General features: G+C 35.4%; 1 protein-coding gene and 1 long non-coding RNA gene across 27 annotated transcripts in view; both read left to right on the top strand.

The window, feature by feature from the left end:
- The window catches only part of LOC141375838 (uncharacterized), a 488480-nt gene that overhangs the window by 435649 nt on the left and 35365 nt on the right, over positions 1 to 17466 (top strand). The window lies entirely within an intron of this gene.
- Positions 1 to 17466, top strand: part of LOC141375836 (uncharacterized) — a 36521-nt gene that overhangs the window by 7572 nt on the left and 11483 nt on the right. The window contains exons 11-16 of one of the 4 annotated variants that reach the window (XR_015498170.1): positions 7664 to 7715; positions 7925 to 8002; positions 9295 to 9448; positions 13918 to 13952; positions 14048 to 14159; positions 16012 to 16132. This is a non-coding gene — a long non-coding RNA (uncharacterized LOC141375836). Of the gene's footprint in view, positions 1 to 7663; positions 7716 to 7924; positions 8003 to 9294; positions 9449 to 13917; positions 13953 to 14047; positions 14160 to 15297; positions 15435 to 16011; positions 16133 to 17466 lie in introns of those variants that run through there. The other 3 variants (XR_015498168.1, XR_015498169.1, XR_015498171.1) reach the window with 3 other exon arrangements.

Here is a 17466-nt window from a genome sequence, read left to right as displayed (position 1 = left end):
AACTTGAAGCATGAAAAAAACAATACAGCAATTTGTGTCTTTGAATACCTGTTTTGTATGGTGCCGATTATTGCGTTGGTGTGATGATTGTTGCGTGTGCCGTTGTGATACAGTTTTGCGTTGCATGGTTTGCGCTGCTGTTTGCGCTGCTGTTTGCGGTCAACAAAAAACCACCTGTGTGATTGTGCACGCGCTTTATATGTTCGAGCAGGTGTCAGTTATGCCCACGTGACCAAAACATAAAACGTCACTGTGAAACCCAAACCAATCAGTATACAAATAAACATTATAATTAAATGAAAAGTAATATGGCTCCTATACACCAGCCCCTAATTATTAGATCACCACATAATAATTATCCAAAATTACAGATAGGAGACATAAATCAAACACACAAAAGTTCAACTGTAAATTCCAACAGTAAAATGTCCATACTTTTCTTCTTTGTGTCCTAATGGCAAAATCCACAAAAAAAAAAACAAAAAAAAATAATCCACAAAAGGAATTATCAAAAAAAAGAAAAGAATTTAACTGTAGTTCATATTTAATCAAACTCAGCCTCCTGCAGCAAGCAGACCTTGGTAATAGGTCTTTCCAAACAGCTGGTTTTTGTTTTAATCCGTACTTGACGGACAAATCCTCCTCGGTCTGGGAAGGTTTGGATCACTCGACCTGTTGGCCAAGAATTTCTAGGAGCTGTGCTGTCCATAATGATCACAAGATCTCCCACAACGAGGTTCCTCTTAACTCCAATCCATCTCTGACGCTCCTGTAGCTGAGGTAAGTATTCCTTAACCCATCTCTTCCAGAATAGATAGGACATTTATTGTACCTGTTTCCACCTCCTAAGTGCATACATGTCTGTCGGTTGGAACAACCCTGGGGGTAATGATGGTGAAGTCTTTAACTGCAACAAGTGGTTTGGAGTTAGTGCTTCCAGGTCATTTGGATCCATGGAAGCCTTGGTGATTGGACGGCTGTTGATGATGGCTTCAATCTCACAGAGCACTGTGTGAAGACCTTCTTCATCCAGGTTTTGCACCTTAAACATTGATTTAAGGACTTTACGCACTGATCTTATTAACCTCTCCCATGATCCTCCATGATGAGAGCCAGCCGGTGGGTTAAAACTCCATCTGATTCCCTTCTGCAGCAAAAGATCATTGATCTGCCCCTGGTTCCACTGTTTAATAGCAGCTTTCAACTCACGTTCTGCACCTACAAAATTAGTTCCGTTATCTGAACGGATCTCTCGCACCTGTCCCCTTCTGGAAATGAAACGCCTGAGTGCATTAATGAATGAGTCCGTATCCAGAGATGGAGCAACCTCAAGGTGTACAGCTCTGATGGCAAGACAGGTAAATATAACCCCATACCGCTTTACCATGCTCCTTCGGCTCTTAACCTCAAAAGGTCCAAAATAGTCCACTCCCACTCGAGTAAATGGTGGTTCATCTGGGACTATTCTTTCGTGTGGCAAGTCTGCCATTTGCTGGTAAACTGGCAGAGCATTTAGACGGCGACAGACGATGCATTTGGACAGTACTTTCCTTATGGCTACACTGACACCAGTTATCCAGTACTTCTCCCTCAATTTGGACAGCATATGGTTCCGTCCACCATGCCCCACTTCCTGATGGATATGTCTCAGCAAGAGTTCTGAAATGTGAAGATCTTTTGTTAATATTATAGGGTGTTTAACTTCCACAGGCATAGCCAACCTACAGAGACGACCACCAACTCTCAGGATTCCATCTTGCAGCTGTGGACAGAGTTTATGGAGGTGACTGGATATTTTAATATGTTGCCCTTTCTCCAGACTGGCTAGCTCTTCAGGAAATCTCTGTCCCTGACAGAATTTAATGATGGCAAGCTCAGCCCGGTCCAAGTCCTCCACTGTAAGTTTACTGCTTGTCCTTTTAAAATAATCAATCTCCTCTGCCACGGAGGAGCTCTGCTGTGCATTGTTGTCAGACTGTACAACGGTCTGATGAAAGTGCCTTGTTTCCTTTAAACAAGACATGAGCCAGTCCTTGATCCTCAAGAACCATGCTACGGATTTCTTAAGGCGTGTCCAGGAAGAAAAATACTTGATCAGGTAAGTGACTGAATCTTCTTTGAGTTGTGTAACGTTTGTTGCAGCAACATTTTTGACCTCGGGGTCTTCAGGTGAAAGGTAGTTGACGTCCTTGTTTACAGGCCACTCACTCTCCGGATGTAAAAGAAAGTGAGGCCCTGACACCCATGTAGTGTTTTGAATAAACACATCCACCTTAACACCTCTAGATGCCATATCAGCTGGATTGCTTGCAGTGTCCACATACCTCCACTGCTCAGGACTGGAAACTTTCAGGATTTGAGAGACCCGATTAGAAACGAAAACTTTGAATCGTGAGGTTTCATTTCGGATGTATTTGAGCACAGATGTACTGTCTGTCCAAAACACAGACTCTAAAAGATCCATATGCATCTCTTTCCTCCAAAGAATATCCATGCGACTGGCCATGGTAGCAGCAATAAGCTCCATTCTAGGGATGGTTACGGATTTTAACGGAGCCACTCTTGCCTTCCCCATGATGAAAGCACTGTGCATTACTGAATGCTGGTTCTTCAGCAACAGGTAAGACACTGTTCCATACCCATCCTGACTGGCATCACTGAAATGGTGTAACTGGGCTGTAACAACATCTCCAAAGCATGATGGTTTCACACATCGGTCCACCTTAAACACATCCAACAAATGCAGCTGCTGCAGCCATTTCAGCCAATCCTTTGACACGGACTCCGGCACAGTGTCATCCCAGCCAATTTCTCTCCTGCACAAATCTCTCAGAATTTTCTTTGCTGTTAAAATGACAGGGCTTAGCATTCCCAGAGGGTCATAAATTGAACTGATAGTAGAGAGAATTCCTCTTCTGGTGAGTGGTCTATCCTTTAGTACAATCTTGAACTTAAAACAGTCTGATTTTATGCACCATTCCAAACCTAGCACTCTCTCCACAGGTAATGAATCCAACTCCATGTTTAACCCTTCCATGCCTCTTGCTCTGTGACTTTCAGGGATAGCTTCCAATACACCAGGCCTGTTGGTTATCCATTTTGTGAGGGAAAACCCACCCCTGGCACACAGAGAAACCAGCTCCTGGTAAAGTGACACTGCTTCCTTCTCTGTAACAACTGACACAAGGCAGTCATCTACATAAAAAGAGTTCAATAATTTGTCTACTGCATTCTCACTGTAGTGACATCCATAATCCTCTGCACACCTTCTGAGGGCATAATTGGCACAACTAGGTGATGATGCTGCCCCAAACAAATGCACCTTCATACGGTATTCAACAGGTTGTTGTTCCACATCTCCATTAGGCCACCAAAGAAACCTAAGCAGGTCTGAGTAATCCGAAGAGACCCGTACCTGGTAAAACATGGATTCAACATCAGCCATGATTACTACTGGTTCCTTTCTAAAACGAGTCATGACTCCTATCAAAGAACTCGTAAGATCTGGGCCCTGTAAGAGCTGAGCATTCAACGATGTTCCTTGATAACTCGCTGCACAGTCAAACACAACTCTCATCTTTCCCTTGGTGGGATGAAACACTCCATGGTGTGGTATATACCATACCTTTCCAGCACTGCGGTCTAGTTCCTCTACAGGCACCTTCTCAGCATAATCTTTAAGAAGCAGATCATTCATAAAGTTGTTATATTCAGCATGAAATAATGAATCTTTCTGAAACCTCCTTTTCAGATGATGCAAACGCTGTTCGACAATGTTCTTGTTTTTTGGCATGCTGACGTCAATGCTCCTTAATGGTAATGCAATTTGGTAGTGCCCATTCACATGTTTTACTGAATTACTCACTAGTTCTAGGAATTTTTGATCTTCTCTTGACATACCAGCATAATCATCGAGACTGTTTTCAGGGAAGTCAGTTTTAAACTGTTGGTGCCAAATCTCATCCAGATTTACAGCTGACACTCTATTAACCATTACCAGGGGCTGTTTCCAGTTAACCCTTTCTCCACTGTCTCCCATCAGTGGTCCATTAACAGTCCAGCCCAACATGGTTCTAATGGCATATGGTCCATCATTTACACTGCATACCACTTGTAATGGTTCCAGTGCTTTAGGGACATTGGTTCCTATCAGGAGTTCTATTTCGGAATTATTAGTTGGAATATTTCCTCGGTGCACTGGCATGGACTCTTGTGTATAAACTTTTGGCAGCTCAAGAAAACGATCTCCTTCCAGAGCTGCAACCTCCAAACCAGATATAATGTTGCTACTCACAACCTTCTCCTGCCCCATGGTTCGTAGAAGAATACGCCCCTTCCTTCCTGTAAGGTGAAGCTTGTGCATCAAGTTCTCTGTACAAAACACTGCAGTGCTCCCTTGGTCCAAAAATGCATAGGTATTAATAATTTTGCTTCCTTTATTAGATTTTACCTGAACCGGTACTATGGGTAGCTTGCAGTCCTCATCTCCAGCCCCTGTAAGACCACTTGACACCAGCATGTTGTCAACAGGCACCACTTTGATTTTATCAACAGCACGTTTACGTTCACATTGCAATCTCTCAATTTTATTCAGCAAGGCCTTTTGAGTGAGTTTGCTTTCCCTTTTCTTTCCCATCTCTTCAACCGAGCACGGGGTACCACCAGTTTGACTCATAGTGACTCTTTTGATTCAGTGTTCAGTGAATCACAACATCCAAACACAATGCAACGTTTGAACACGCTCAAACGATTCGATTCAATTCAACAGCAGTTCATTTTCCTTCCAAACAACATCACGGCATCACACAAACAAGCCGCAAAGTGCAGACTTCCTACAGACACCAAAGTAAGTCGCGCGACCTCGCGCATCCGATTTGCATTCCAAACAACTTTAACATGCACCAATGCCAACCAGATTCCTCATCCACACATATATCCACAGATAAACTTATCTGTCCTATGTAAACGAACACATGACGTGGCCCATTTGGTTTGCAATCGCATCACTTACTTGGCGTCTTCCTGATTCGTCTGTGCGCTGATTTTGCGAGCGATGATTTTCCTGATAAGATGCCGTTTTTGTTGACAAAATATTGCGACTTCCTGATGCCTCCTATAAGTCGCTCGAGAGGCAGTGAGGGTCCTTTATATTTGTGACGCGCTGGTGGCTTTAGACAGAGACACTGAGCCCAAGATGTTATATGGAAAACTTTATGTAAACTTGAAGCATGAAAAAACAATACAGCAATTTGTGTCTTTGAATACCTGTTTTGTATGGCGCCGATTATTGCGTTGGTGTGATGATTGTTGCGTGTGCCGTTGTGATACAGTTTTGCGTTGCTTGGTTTGCGCTGCTGTTTGCGGTCAACAAAAAATACGGCTACCCCACTCTCCTTCTCTCCTCCACCTGTGTGATTGTGCACGCGCTTTATATGTTCGAGCAGGTGTCAGTTATGCCCACGTGACCAAAACATAAAACGTCACTGTGAAACCCAAACCAATCAGTATACAAATAAACATTATAATTAAATGAAAAGTAATATGGCTCCTATAACTTTCATATATATATATATATATGTATATATATACAGTTGAAGTCAGAATTATTAGACCCCTTGGAATTTTTCTCTTCTTTTTTAAATATTTCCTAAACGATGTTTAACAGAGCAAGGAAATTTTCACAGTGTGTCTGATAATATTTTTTTCTTCTGGACACCGTTTAAGGGACAAAATTATTAGCCTCTTTAAGCTATATTTTTTCTCGATAATCTACAGAACAAACCATCATTATACAATAACTTGACTAATTACCCTAACCTGTCTAGTTAACCTAATTACCCTAGTGAAGCCTTTAAATTTCACTTTAAGCTGTATAGAAGTGTCTTAAAGAATATCTAGTCTAATATTATTTACTGTCGTCATGGCAAAGAGAAAATAAGTCCATTATTAGAAATGATTATTAGAAATAGTTATTAAAACTATTATGTTTAGAAATGTGTTGAAAAAAATCTTCTCTCCGTTAAACAGAAATTGGGGAAATAATAAACAAGCTGTCTAATAATTCAGGGGGGCTAATAATTCTGACTTCAACTGTATATAAAGAGTTTCATTGCAGAACGAGATATATCCATTTAAAAAAATGTTGGTAATTTTGACATTATTTTTCAGGACATCAACTGTCAAGTTCATTCACAATTTTTGTACATTAAACTATAACTTGAGCTCAGTGAAGGCCAGGAACACAATATTTTCAAATCCAGGATATTTTTTATTTAATTTTATGTCTATAATTAAGTAAAAAAAAACATGCCAAAATGCTACATATTAATCCAACCCACATTGTCAAACATGGAATAATATATGCAAAGATTGATTAATAATAATAAGATTCTAAGTTAGATTTGGCCAGAATGTACACAACATAACATAACATACTGTAACTTTATTATTATTTTTTTTTGCAAAACGCTACATCCACCTGAGGCTATATTATACTACATTAATACCATTACCAAAAGCTAGTGAATCAATGTTTTGTTTGATAAGTAAGATTAAGTTAGTTAGATAAATGACCTTTAGCTTGGTACAGAAAGAGTGGGGGGCGGCTCCTTCCACACCGCTGCAGAAAACCAAACCTGTATGATTAGAGCGGGCGGAGCTGAGTCCGTGACACAAACTTGCCTCGCTATGTCATATTTAATGAATTATTTCACTGTAATAATAATAATATCTTATTTATTTGGTTGTGAAAAAGCTAAACCGTTTTCTCCATAACAACATGTGCCCTTTAAGTTCCTTTGTAATAAATCAACAACAACAAGAATTAATTTTAAATAATAGCTGCAACCACATAAATAAATCTTCAGATAGGCTACTCAGCTACATTTAAGAAATTATTTAAAAAATAAACTTATAAAGAACACTTGCAGACAGGTATCTTGTGATGGGGAGTAGGAAAAAAGGCGCTCCTAGGCCTTCTCTTGACATCAGCGGAGACTCGTTCCCTGCTGCATTTGTGTATTGTTGACGCAGAAGTATCTTATTCTGGTCCACTTTTGTGGCCTTTTTATAATTTTTTGTGAAGTTGAAGACTTCATCTTCTATCGCTAAATCAATGAGCAAACTCTGAGCACTTCACCGGCGATGACTCTCTTCCCAGGGGATGCTGAGCTCGCGCCGCATCCTGAACGCTCTCTAACTGTTATATCGCACTTTGTAAAGAAACTGGTCTGACGGATATTGCGTTTTGTGAAAAAAAATACGTTTTGTACTTGGCCTAAAATGTGCATTCTTAAATGTTATTAATGGCAGCAATTCACACATAGATTAAGGTACATCTGAACAGTGATTTCCAATAATAAAATCCAAATGTCAAAAAATGCCGTTTATCGCATTTTGCAACCAAACTCTTCATATGTATGTGTGTGTTATGACTGTATGACTGCAGAAGAGAACTGCTCTGTTCCCACAACTCAGTTTTTCTGGGACTTGAAAACAGACGCTCAGCAGATTTTAAAGGGGGGAATCTTGATCAAATCGTGGGTTTACACACAAACATGTAATACAGTGCCAGATTTTCTGGATGTTATATACACATTTGTATTTGCAAACATATACCATATTGTTTTAAATGATGTATTTTTGTGTGGGTTTTTACATTCAGAGAAAGTTACAGTGGATCGTGATTTTGGAGGAGGTGAAGTCCAATCTAAAAGGTAAAAATATTATTTATTTTTCTGATCAGAATTTTTCTTTTTTCAGAATGTTTATTTTTATCATGATATGTATGTGCTATGTTTGAAAACTATTTTTAAGCTACCATCACACGCTTTTACCCATTAAAAAGAACAACACAAAATCAAATAAATATTTTGGTAAGCTTTATGCAGAGAAGTCAACTCTCAGACTTGATTTTTACTTTCAGAGTCCCCTCAAGTATCATCACCATGGTACAGTGTCTGTGAAGATAGTGATGCAGACCCAGCATTCAAAAAAAAGAGAGGTATGATCATTAAAGTTAATTTGTGACTGACTTGTTTTATTGTACAAGTCCAAATGCACAAGCTCATTTACATAACATGTAGGGTAAAACAGGACAGAAGCACATTACTTCCATGATGATTTCAGTACAGTTGCACTTGATGTCTCATTTCATGTTAGTTAAACAATATTGCTAAATACTTTGGAAAAATATACTAATTGCATATCTGGTTACACTTTATTTTGATAATTTACTTTACTACTACTACTACTACTAACTACAAGTAACTGCAACTACTTGTCAACTAACAGCCATTAGACTGTCTGTTAGAATCAACACTGCTAATGCTCTACTAAATTTATATAAGAATTAGTCATATTGTACTAATTTTGAGCGTAACCTAACAGTCTGCTGTACTATTTACTGAGACCAATGAGAGTTGGTTTTATTGAGGTAACCTTAACTGTCAGCTAATACTCTACACTCTAAAATTAATAAAAATAAGTAATAATAATTAAATTAGCAGTTTTTCATAATTTGTTTTTATGAAATCTGTTTGTTTCTGCTTTTGAATTGCATTATGGGATCTTGATCTTTCTTCCAACAACTTTTAATCTTAAAAAGTAAAAAAAAGTGACTTTTTGTTTGGGTTGTTGTTGTATATTATGCTACAGAAACCTTGTAATAAACTGCCGGTACATTTTCTGTTATTCTAAAGACTTATTTATCTCTATATATTATTTCTTATACATTATATTATTTCAAACTACTAAAATGTCAGTAAAAGTCACTTTGTTAAACTGTAGAGTTGAATTTTACACAGAGCAGAGATCAACATCCCATAATGCAATTCACCACCACAAAAAAACAAAACAAAAAAAAAACACTTGTAAATCACAAAATACAGGAACTGGTAATGAACAGATATCTGTTACAGTGTAGTGTTTTGAGCTAAACTTGAGCTAACAGTCTGCTAATACTCTACTGATAATCAGATGAGCGTTAGTCTTATTGAAATACTCTAATACATAATACTTTACGGTGAGATAATTAACGTAGTTGCAGAGTTACGCATAGTTAGAAGAATGTCTAAACTGGACTATGGAATAAAGTGTAACCCCATTAACCAGATTTGAAGTTAATAGGAAGTATTTTTTAATCCATCTCCATCTTAAGTATTTTTAATAATAGGCAAGACATATTTTTCTAGCATTTTCTATCACAATATTAAACTAACATAACAGCACATGTTGTAAAAATGACTGAACATTTATGCAACTAAAACCACTTTTTTATATTTTAACCACCCATAGGTCCCATAAAGAGAAGATCCTGGAGCAAACAGGAAGTACATGCTGTGGTGAAAGCTGAACCATTGGCTCTAAAAACCAGAGATCAGCTTTGGATTTTTATATTAAAAACTGAATCTTGGCTCTTTAGATAAAAAATCTGAATAACACTTTTATAGTAAGTATACACTATACATCATTAGTTTAGCACTAACTCTACATTAATAGACTTTAGGAAGCAGTTTATAAATACAGCTTCAAACGCTGTATTCTTGACTTGACTTAATTGTATTTTCATGCTTTGTTACTGATTCATTTTTCATTACTATATTATGTATTGCATTATTTACAAACTATTTGTATATAAGAGTAGTTGGTGGTTTTTAAGATAATTCAGAATGAGTTATTAAATGATTAATAAACTATTCAAATGAGCATTTATACATGTTATATTCAGGCATATAGTAATTGTAACCATGTGTGTTAGTAAATGCTATAATAACACAACTTCATGCAGTTTTGTGACCTAAGAACTGTTTATAGTTGATAAATCCCTTATAAATGTCAATTTAAGGCTCAGTATCTAATGAACAATAAATCTTTGCAATCTTATTTAAAAAATTCTGTAAAGTTTAAACATTGCAAAATAAAAATACAACATCATTTCAAAACAACAATTAACAATATGACAATATTCATTTCAGTGTTTCTGTGATGTTTGCACTGTACAGTAATTTTATATTTTGATAAGATTGCAAAGATTTATTTTTCATTAGATAGTTTCATTTGTGTATCTTGAAATTAATGGAAAAAAATATATATATATATAAATCTTCTTTGGCCTTAGTCCCGTATGATTGCGGGGTCGGCTCTTTTTGGAACAAGGCCTTCAGTTTTAGACTTGTCCATATGATAACGACTTTTTTACACCTTCCGGCCAGCCTGTCATATGGGCCTGTCACACTCATACACTAGGGACAATTTAGCCTTCCCAATTCACCTGTAGCATGTCTTTGGACTGTGCCTTTGCACCCGGAGGAAACCCACACGAATGAAGGGAGAACATGCAAACTTCTCACAGAAATGCCAACTGAGCCGAGGTTCAAACCAGTGACCCAGCGACCTTCTTGCTGTGAGGCGACAGCACTACCTACCGCGCCACTGCTTCACCATATATATATATATGTATATATATATATAAAGCTATAAATCACTCCCCCTTTTAATTTATTTCTTTTTTTCTGTGTAGAATATAGCTGAGATTTTAATTTTCATTTATAAGGGATTTATAAAGCATCAATAGTCCTCACTTTAGATTAGCTCACAAAACTGCATGAAGTTGAGTTTATAAAGCATTTATTATTAGACAGAGTAACCATTACTATATGCCTGATTAATAAGATATATAAATGTTGGGTAACACTATAATAACTGCACACAATGAATTATTTATGAAACATTAGCAAATAGTTAGTTGAACGTTTGTTAAGCATTAACGCTACATTAATAGACATTAGTAAGCAGTTTATAAATTATATTTATAAATATAAATTACAAATATTATTGACTTATAAGCACAATTATAATGTGCTTAATGATTGTTTTTATACTTGGTAAATAATGCAATACTTAATTTAGTAATGAAAAATACATCATTAACAAACCAGATATTTAAAAGTAGTTGGTGTTTTTTTTTTTTAGATAATTCAGAATGTGCAAGTAAATGATTAATAAACTATTCATAATAACATTGATAATTCTTATTATTCAGGCATATAATAAGTTGTTTAGTATGTTAATAAATGCTTTATGAACTCAACTTCATGCAGTTTTGTGATCTAATCTAAAGCGAGGGCTATTCATGCTTTATAAATCCATTATAAATGACAATATAAGGCTCAGTTACATTATATACAGGGAAAAAATGACTATTAATTTCTACTTATTACAAGATGCTCAAATGAAACTGTATCAAATGAAAGGTAAATCATTGCAATCTTGTCTAAATATAAAATTGCTTTATACGTAATGTATTGTTAAATTATTATATTGTTGTTTTATCAAATGATGTTGTATTTCGACACTCCTGTTATTCAGCAATGTTTAAAATTTACAGTAATTGTATTTGTTTAGGTACGATTGCAAATACTTATTGTTTATTTGATACACAGTAGGTAGTGCTGTCACCTCACAGCAAGAAGGTCGCTGGTTCGAGCCCTGGCTGGGTCAGTTGGCATTTCTGTGTAAAGTTTGCATGTTCTCCCTGTGTTGGTGTGGGTTTCCTTCAGGTGCTCCTACATGCGGTACAGGTGAATTGGGTAGCCTAAAATGGTCCGTAGTAAATGAGTGTGTATGTGTATGGATGTGTCCCAGGGATGGGTTGCAGCTGGAAGGGCATCCGCTGCATAAAAACATGCTGGATAAGTTGGTGGTTCAATCCGCTGTTGCGACCCCGAATTAATAAAGAGAGAAAACCAAAATGAAAATAAATGAATAAATGAATGATTCTGAGCCTTTAATTGTCATTTATAAGGGATTTATAAAGCATCAATATTCCTCACTTTAGATTAGATCTCAAAACTACATGAAGTTGAGTTAATAAAGCATTATTTAACATGCAGAAAAACGTATTATATGCAGGGCTCCAAACCGGTTCAAGGAACGGAAACGAAAAACAGAATCAAATGACATTTTTCAGGAACAGAAACGAAAACCGAAAAAAAAAGATCAACTTTAATCGTTCTGAACAGAAATGTTTACAGTTAAACGGTTAATAATGTTATTTTATCGTTCTCTTTATTATATTATTTTTGGGAGACAAAAAGCATTAATTTAAAGCATGTGAACAAATGCGACGGTGACGCTCGTTTTTATATAAACTATAAATGTCTGGCCGTGATGCGTATTTAGGCCTATGCCAGTCTATAAAAGATAATGTAGCTTAAAACACTTTAAAATTTTAGAGAACGTAATACAGTTTGCACAACCAATGTTTGGTCTTAATAACCTGCCCATAATTAAACGTCATGTAGCCTACTTTTTGATTACTTGACCAGCGGATTAATGGCAGCACCAGCGGATAAACGAGATCTGAGCATAATAGGTATGACCAATATGTGCATAACCAATATGCAAAGTCAAGAGAGTGCACGACTCCATAGGGTAACGTAGCCTAAACTGCGCACACTTGATTATGTAATGTGTGAAATCGTGGACGCATCTCAAAGAGCAAAGCATAACTTATTAAATGCCCATGCTTAATCGGTCATCGATAAGGTCTATCGGTTTTAAAGGGTTACCGACAATAAATCAATCGAGTAATCGTTAGCATCCCTAGTTTAATCAATGAATGTGTTAAATTTTAAATTTATATTAAAGATGAATAAGGCAAGAATATGATAATGATACTTTTTAGATTTTTACACCTACAAAAATATCTTGTGGTAGTGCACTTGTTTAATAAAAATCTTTGTAAATAGGTTATCTGTAAAAAACGCAATCAGAGCCAATGACATGTAGAAGTAGTGTTGCCTAAACGGCTATTAAATTTCTAATAAAATTAAAACCAAAGTATAAATCATTGCATTTTTCGTTTGATAAAAATATACAGAAACGAAATAAAATCATAAGGATGCTAGTTTGTAATTTATGTTAATAATAAATAAATTACATGCTTAGACTATAAGCTTAACGGCTATACGCTGCCAATAGGCCACTAATAAATATTATTTTACTTTGTACTGGATTATAATGTAAATTTTACTATAAAAACTAAATATAGCATGTCTTACTGTCATTTAAAACAAGAATTTCAAAATACACATCAGAACTGTAGACCTGCAGTGTGTAAACTGTATACAGGGGGTGTTGGTCAATCAATAGCCTACAGCACATAATTGAACTAATTATGATGCTAACTGTAATATAGGCCTACGATATATTTTCTGGTGTTTAATTTTGCATGAGCAAATAGCAGTATAGCCTAAAGTAAATTTTTTAAAAAGATTTTACTAATATTAATAATAATGGATATAATAAATTTAAATAATAATTGCACTGTGCAGTGTACTAAATATTTGTATTAGGCTACATGACTGAAAAACTATTTCATAACAATTTTCATATTTTTTACTGCTATTTCATATTATACAACATCTAAATGTAGGGCCGGGCCTGCGCTCGATACCAAGGAGTGGGGCTGTGTGTAGAGTGAACCGATTGGATTTTCTTTTTTTTTTCTTTTTTTTTTAGCCCTGATTATATGCCTGAATAGTAAATGTATAAATGTTCATTTATATAGTTTTTTAATCATTTATTTACTCATTCTTAATGATCTTAAAAAACACCAATTATTCTTAGACAGTTTGTAAATAATGCAATACTTCATTTAGTTATGAAAAATGAATTATAAACAAAGTATGAAAACACAAAAATTGAGCACATTACACATGCTTATAAGTCAACAATAGAGCATCTAGCTGTGTTTATAAACTGCTTACTATTAATGTAGAGTTAATGCTTAACAAATGATGTCTATTTGGAGTTTTGGTGGCTTGGTTATATGATGAAGGTCTCTTTGCATTTGTGGGGTTCAGTTCTTTATTAATATATTTTAAAATATTTTTAATGTTTTTTTTTTTCAAATAGTTAAAATACGACAGAAACAGAAATAGAACATACTGGTGGGTTTTAAGAGTTTACCCAAAAATGTACATTATATTATTAATTACTTGCCCTCATCTCACTCTAATCCCCTGAGACCTTCATTCTTCTTCAGACTCAAAGGAAGATAACTTAGATGAAGTGCAAGAACTCCTCATCCTCCATAGACAGCAAGGGATTGAAACAATTTGAAGGAGAGGAATTAATAAAAGAATCTTCATTTTGAGGTGAACTAACCGTTTAATATTATTTGCTATTGCACTTAACTAAATGTGCACGCAGACATGGAAGAGTTATGTGGAAGCTTGTTATACCCAATAAGAACTGCTTTTAGACAAGCAAGAGAGTTTCATGGATTTTGTGTTTACTGTTTTTTTGTGTTTAAAGGTTTTGTGGAAATTATTTATAATAAATATAACATTTATTAAATCTATTCTGGACCATTTCCTGTTTGGATCTTGAGGTTCCTTCTGTATTCAAATTACATTTCTTATAAACTGACCTGCTCTTCAAATGAAAATTCTAAAGCAGTTTACTGTCAAATTACTTGATTGAGGTTTAAAATTTAATATTAGTAAGGGTGCTGATCTGATCCCCACGTTGCCTAAAAACCGGTAATGTGTGTGTAGAACTGGTCCTTACTTTGACTAAAAAACGGTAATGTGTGTGTAGATCTGGTCCTTACTTTGACTCAAAACCAGTGATGTGTGTGTAGAACTGGTCCTTACTTTGACTCAAAACCAGTGATGTGTGTGTAGATCTGGTCCTTACTTTGACTCAAAACCAGTGATGTGTGTGTAGAACTGGTCCTTACTTTGACTAAAAAACGGTAATGTGTGTGTAGATCTGGGGCCTCATGTATCAACGCTGCGTACGCACAAAAACTTTGCGTACGCCAGGTTTCACGCTCAGAATCGCTCACGTTTGGATTTACTAACGATGAACTGAACGTGAGAATGTGCGCAGCTTCACGGCAGCTTTCTGGCAGGCGTACGCACATTTTTTGTGCGTGTCTGTTTTATTTCCATTGGCGACTCCTAGAGGCAGTTGTGTTAAATTCCTCTCTACAAAGTGTCTGAGCCTTGCAATGGCAGCTTTATGAGACGGGTTCATATAGTAGGTATGTAACATTTCCATACCATACAGTTGACCAGCTAAACATTAAAGCGCAAATTGCAGCAGTCGCAATGTAATCTATTTACTAATCTAATCTATCAATTATTTATTATTATATGTACTGTATTATTCCACTTGTTATTCAAAATAGCAAGTTTATTTATATATTTATATCCGGCGCGTACTGTTTTAGACAATAATAATTAGTGACTGGGAACAGAAGATGAGAACAAATAAACGTTAGAAATAGGTGTTTGTAATGGCAGCATCAGACGTAGTTCTTCAAAATGTGTATTTGCTAATAATAGCACGCGCTCGGCCTGTATCTGGCTCGGAAGCGCCGGTGTCGATTTCACCCAGAACCGGGCAGAGCTCACTCCTCCGCGGTAAACAATTCGCCGTCTGATTCCATGAGATGTAACGTTATGATAGATGCACTATGTAACTGTGATTTTTTTTCTACACATACTTTTATGTGAGAAGCAATGACCATTCGAATATGGTATAAATAACATGGTAACAAGGTATATTAAACATAAAATTTGACGTAGAAACAATTTACTAAACTTGAATTATTAAGCATGATTGAACAAAATGTTTGAATTTAGTAATGTAAATGTGTGGTTTTATTTTTTCTAATGTTTTTTTGTGATAAACTTGTGTTCAGTTAAACTGTACATTTGAATAAATGAACTTTTATTATGAAAAGAGGTTAACTTACCCAAGTTAAATAACTTTATTTGATCAAATTGTCAAAATAGTGCACTACTAACTTATATTTTGTTAAATGGTTTGAAATGTGATAACTGTATTATGAAATTTGATAACTATATTACTATTTTCTGTTTTGGTCTTCTTTAGAGAATTTTACACTACGTCACATATATTAATACTGCTTTGCATATGTGGTATTGTATTGATATTATAAACTGTGAAGTTTAACCTTATATAATATTTTAACAGTGAATGAATGGTGGTAAGAGTCAAAGCAGAGGATTAAATCCTTTGAAAGATGCTGCTCATCATGTGAGGTTGGGGAAGGATAAAGACATGCTTACGTGGAGGTACATCAGTGACATCAAAGGTACCAAAGTTTTGTACATGTTTTTTCTTACTGCAGGTAGTCCCCAGTTATTGTTTCATTATAAGCATAGTGTATAAAATGTTAAGATGCAAAAAGGAGTTTAATTTAACACAAAAAAATTAAGTCATGAATGATGATTTGATGACAAGACATTATAAATGTCAACTAATAACATTTAAATAATAATAATAATAAAAAGAAATGTCCTAATTGAAAACCACACTTTAAAATGTTAATGTTTAATTTAAGAGTCTAAAAAATGCTAATATTAATGATTTCCATATTAGTGAAAAGTTAAAACTATTAAAGATTGTACACTACCCAGGGCCTGATTAACCAATGGTTAATAACACACATTGATGGAATAAGCCATTTACACAAATTTTGTCAGACAAGTGATGTCTGACCGACAGAGACAACATAACTAAATAGCGCCAGTGGTGTAGCTTGTAATGCACAGCAACATGTTTTGACGCGATTGATCATCAACTCGAGTTCTAATATACCGTCTGCTGAACTTATTCTTATTTTTTTTCTCCCCATTGGATATCAGATGGGAAATACATTTATTTTTAGGAAACATTTTAAAAAAAATTAAAATAATGCAAATGTTAAATAAAGTCACAAGTGCCTCGTGTGTTTTGATGATGTTTATCTTATTTCTCTAAATAGTTATTTTAAATATATAATAAAGTTATTTTCAAATGTTAGCAACATCTTAATAGAATTCATTTGTATTTATTTATTTGTGACGTTAGTCACTAGGGGTGTAACGGATCACTGTTGATCCGTGATCGATACGGATCACAACCCACGGTTCGGAATGCGCGTGACCCGTAGATTAATAACTTTTTTTGAACTTGTAGGTTAATCCAACATTTATAACAATCGCAGAGAGATCGCCTCCCGTGTCATTCAAATTGCATGAATGAAAGCATTTTGGCTTCCCTGTAAAATATAATGATGACGTTGTGGGACCTACATAAATGCTTTTGGCTATTAAGGTGTTTTTTTGTCACTGTTTGTTTAGCCTGCATTAATCCATTCATTATGGTAAGAATAAAATCACTGTTTAATGAAACAAGATGCTGGTGAAAGCAACTACATTGTGTAACCAACAGATGGCGACAAACAAACATCAAAACTATGTAATTGAATAGGTTTTCAAATATAATACACCTACAGTATAATGAAACATGAAGTTTTATGTGTGAATTGTTGAATCATTAATTGAAGATAAATATATGTTGTGCAAGATTTCTATATATTTTGCATTATCAGCAACAGTAGCAAAGATCATATTTCATATTGAATACTTTTTTTTAGCTGGTTAT

Source organism: Danio rerio, chromosome 8 (genome assembly GCF_052040795.2).
Source record: "Danio rerio strain M-AB ecotype USA chromosome 8, GRCz13ab, whole genome shotgun sequence".
NCBI classification, from domain to species: Eukaryota; Metazoa; Chordata; class Actinopteri; order Cypriniformes; family Danionidae; genus Danio; species Danio rerio.
The sequence above is the reverse complement of the archived record's forward strand: the minus strand, read 5'-3'. Positions and strand labels throughout refer to the sequence as shown.